This window comes from Physeter macrocephalus, chromosome 9, assembly GCF_002837175.3.
Source record: "Physeter macrocephalus isolate SW-GA chromosome 9, ASM283717v5, whole genome shotgun sequence".
Taxonomy (NCBI): Eukaryota; Metazoa; Chordata; class Mammalia; order Artiodactyla; family Physeteridae; genus Physeter; species Physeter macrocephalus.
The window spans coordinates 21,118,325-21,122,957 of NC_041222.1; the positions used below are offsets into that span (position 1 = coordinate 21,118,325).

The window sequence follows — 4,633 nt, forward strand, 5'->3', positions numbered from 1 at the left end:
GAGAGGCAGAGAAACAATTTACTACTATCTTTACATGTGTGATGTGTAATCAGTTTCTTCTTATTCCTCTAGGTCCCAAAAGGAGGGAAGAAGGGAAAGAAACTCTTGGCTAAAGTGTGCAATTTGATGCATTTTGACCTGTATATACACTTGTAAAATCACTGCTGATATGAAGGTACAGAATATTTTAATCACCAAGTGTTTCTTTGTACCACTTTGCAATCTTTGCACACTGTTACTGTCACTATGGATTAGTTTTCTTTTTCTAAAATATATATAAATAGAATCAGCCATCATAGACACTTTTATTTCTGTCTTCTTTAACTCGGCATAATGATTTTAAGATTCATCATTTTTTTTTAAATTTTTTATAAGCGGCATGTTCATTTTTACTGCTTTCCCCACCAAGAGACACTCCTGGCGGTTCTGGAAAACCTGTTCTGCCTACTCATGCAACATCAACAGAGACCAGAAGGAGTCCAAGCAGTACCAGATAAAGTGAGCAAACCAAAATAAGATTGCAAAGGCTTTCAAAATTAAACTGCCATTGGAAACACAGCCTCCTCTCCTCAAATACATAATGTTAAAAGACCCAAAAGAAAAGGATGATATAATGATTCTAAATGTATACACACCAAACAACAGAGACTCAAACTGCATGAAGCAAAAACTGATAGAGGTGAAAGAAAAAAGAGACAAATCTGAACTTAGAGTTGGGGACTTCAACCCACCTACCCCCCTCAGAAATTGAAGGAACTCTTAGAAAATCAGCAGACACATATAGGATCTGAACAATGCCATCATCCAAAAGAATATATTTTAAACATATAGAATATTACACTTAACAACATAAGATTGCAAATTTTTTCAAGTGCCCTTGGGACATTCAACAAGATTGGCAGTATCCCAGGCCATAAAATAAATTTCAATGCATTTAAAAGAACTGAAATCATACAAAATGTGTTCTCTAACCATAATCAAATCAAATTAAAATCAATAAAAGAAAGACAACTGTCAGATGGTTTTGCATTTTGATTACACTGGTGGTTAAAAGAACCTACACGGGTAACAGAATTGCACATTTTTTATGCACATGGTTCAAATGTAAATACTTGAGTACAGTGTGAAATAAATGTGAGAACAGGCATTATTGTCTTGTTTTTAATCTTACAGGAAAAGCATTAAATATTTCAACATCAAATATATATTAGCCTTATGTTTCTCCTAGATGACTTACAAATTGAGAGTTTCTTTCTCTTTCTTGTTTGCTGAGATTTTTTTAACGAATAAGGAGTGTTGAATTTTACCAAATTCTTTTTCTGCATCTATCAAAATGATGTTTTACCTCCTTTGTTAATATGATGAATTAAACTGATTAATTTAAGCACATTCAAATATCCTTCTATTCCAGGAATTGAACCTATTTGTTCATAAGGTACTACCCTCCTAAATATTGTTGTATTCAATTTGACAATACTGTTAATGATTTTTGTGTTTATGTTTATGTTCATGGTGGATATATGTCTGCAATTTTTTTTTCTAATTTCATTGTCAGGATACATATTTAGAGTTAGCTGGTCTCAAAAGGTGTCTCAGAGAGGGAGAGTTCCATCCTCTGCTTTATCTGAAAAACTTCAGGATTGAATGTTTGATGGAACTCTCAGTGAATGCATCTAACCATAAAGAGTTTTTTGTGAGATTTTTTTTGATACTCCTTTTTTATTTGTGATATATATATATGGGGAAGAGAGAGAGAGGGAGAGAGAGGGGGGAGAGGGAGAGAGAGAGAGAGAGAAGAGAGAGAGGGAGGTGTGTGTGGAGGTCAAAGATCTGCAATAGTCAGAAAGTGAACTAGAGAAGATCGACGGCTTGGTAACCGACTGTTGGCGAGAACATAACTCTGCTCTTCCAGCAGCTCCTGGAGCTGCTGCAGCCACTGCTTCGCTGGGACTGTCCTACAGCAACCTGGAGACGATTAGGCGCGAGTCTTGCTAGGGTGAGGAAACCAACTTCTGGAAGATTCCCGAGCCCATCATCGTAAAAACCAGTCTCCCAGTAGTTTCAAAAGGGCCACAAAACAAACCAGCCCCCCAAATCTCAGCAGCCGAGAGCAGTGAACCAGGCATGCAGGAGGAAGACCGCTAAGGGATGCTCAGTCAGAGAGACGGAAAATACTGCCAGTAACTACTTCCGGTCCAAGCTGGCAAGCCAGATCCCGGCCAACGACCCTCTGAAGAGCCTCACGCACCACAAAACGCCGCCAGGCCTCCACGCCCGCCTCAGCAACAACTCTGCCGTCCTGCCCACTCAGGCCCCTGAAAGGCGCCAGCCTCTGCCCTTCAGCCTCCAGCCCTCGACATCGCCTTCACCGAGGCCAAGCGTAAGGAAAGCAAAGACAATTCTGGCTTCTGGCAGCGGCCTCGGTTGGCACAGCTGCCTTGGGGCTTCTGTGAGGCTGCAGGCGTCGGCCTCCCCGCCCCCCCATGACCCGGAAGCCCGAGAAGACCCAGGCTTTGGGAACAAACATTCCTTCCCTCTTCCCCAGAGAGCCCACCTCTGGCCGGGCTGCGAGGCCCTCGGAGGCTGGCCCGTGCTCCTTGGAGAGGCCCGCCTCGCTCTCCACACCAGGGCAGTGTTCCCTTCTGCTCACCTGCCTGGGAGCCTGCCTGCCGTCAGTGCCCACCCGCGACGCTGTGAGCCTCGGTGAGGCTTGGTGGGCTCGGAGCCTCAGCTCTGCCTCAGGGCCTCCGACGGAGTGGGAGCAACTTCCACGTGGCTCAAGCGCAGCATCTCGGCACCTGGGAATGGTATCGCCAGCTGACGGGCCCCACGTCCTGAGGTAAGCCCTGTGGAGGTACTGGAGGAGGCTTGCAGCAGAGGGCCGCTGCGGCCCGCTTGTGGCTGGTCTGCGCCTTGAGGAGACCGCTCCACAGTCAGCAGCTCAGTCAGCTGCCGTGTGGGGGTGGGGAGGACGCGCAGCGTCTTCTGTAGCCCTGCCTCAGATTTTCTGAGTCATAAAGACAGCTTTCCCCTTTGTTAATTTTGTACACTGCTTGCCTCATTTCTGTTTTATTGATATATATTTTTATCTTTATTTTTTTCTCATTTCTGCTTTTAGTTTCCTTTGCGTTTTTAATTTTTGTTACTTATTCAATGCAGAATTTTGGGTCATTAATTTTAGACCTTTAAATTTTTTTTTTAATATGAGCACTTTAAAAATTTCCCTCTAATAATTTTCAGTGGCCTCTCAAATTTTTAATTTTTTTGCCTGCACAGCAAGGCATCATAGTTCCCCCACCAGGGATCGAACTCGTGTTCCCTGCAGTGGAAGCTGGGGAATTCCAGCCACTGGGCTGCTGGGGAATTCCCCTGCCTATCCAAATTTTGTATGCTGTATTTTGTGCACCATAAAGTTGAAATTATTCTATAATTTCTACTTTGATTTTTTGTTTGATGGATTTTTTCGAAGTGGGTTTGATTGAAAATACTTAGTTTTCCTGGATACGGTTATTGATGTCTAATTTAATTATAGTGTGATCAGAGAGAGTTTATTCCGTATGATTTCAATTCTATTAAGTTGATTTAGACTTCTAGCACAGTTTATGGGCCATCTTGGTGAATATAATATGAGTGCTTAAAGAATGTATTCTGACATTATCATATGTAGTATTTTGTAATTATCCATTAGATCTAGGTTGTGCATGCTGATTCCATTAGTTTTTTTGTCTAGTTCAATCAGTTGTTCAAGGGGACTGTTAATTCCACAATCATAGTAAGAGATTTTATCTAATTCTTTCTTTAATACTGTAGTTTTTGCATCATGTGTTTTGAACGTTGGTTCTCAGGTCATACACACTTATGATTGTTAGATCATCCTGATGAATTTAGCCTTTTACCTTTTTTTTTTTTTTTTTTTTGCGGTACACCGGCCTCTCCCGTTGCGGAGCACAGGCTCCGGACGCGCAGGCTCAGCGGCCATGGCTCATGGGCCCAGCCACTCCGCGGCATGCGGGATCCTCCCGGACCGGGGCACGAACCCGCGTCCCCCGCATCGGCAGGCGGACTCTCAACCACTGCGCCACCAGGGAAGCCCTAGCCTTTTACCTTTGTTAAATATCCTGCTTTATCTCTGGCAATAGACTTTTCTTGATGCTTACCTTATCTCGTATTAAAATAGGTAATCCAGTCTTCTTATTCTTAGGGTTTGTATTATATATAATTTCTATACATCTGCCCTCAATCTATCTGAACTTTACATTTAAATTTCATCTCATATTTAACATACAGTTAGGTCCTGCTTTTATTAATTATTCTGAATCTCTGCCTCTTAGTTAGAGGGTTTCATCCATAAACATTCTGTCATTATTGATATCATTTGATTTAGGTTCACCATTTTAATATGGTGAATATCCCCTCTATTTCTACCCTTTTCTGATTTTCTAGTTCTTTCTTTGAATGAATTTTAGAATTCCATTAGAAATTATCTATTGGATTTTTTTTGTTAGTAGTTGCTCTAGGATTAAGTCTTTACAGTCTACATAGGGTTAATATTTTACTACCTCACATGATATATAGAAAACCTGCAACCATGTGGATCCATCTATGTGTTACCATAACCTCATCATTCTATGTA

General features: G+C 41.7%; 1 pseudogene; it reads left to right on the forward strand.

Annotated features, from left to right (window-relative positions):
* The first annotated feature begins 450 nt into the window (after window positions 1-450).
* On the forward strand, window positions 451-2,487 carry LOC102986228 (kinesin-like protein KIF17; annotated as a pseudogene).
* The last annotated feature ends 2,146 nt before the right edge of the window (window positions 2,488-4,633 follow it).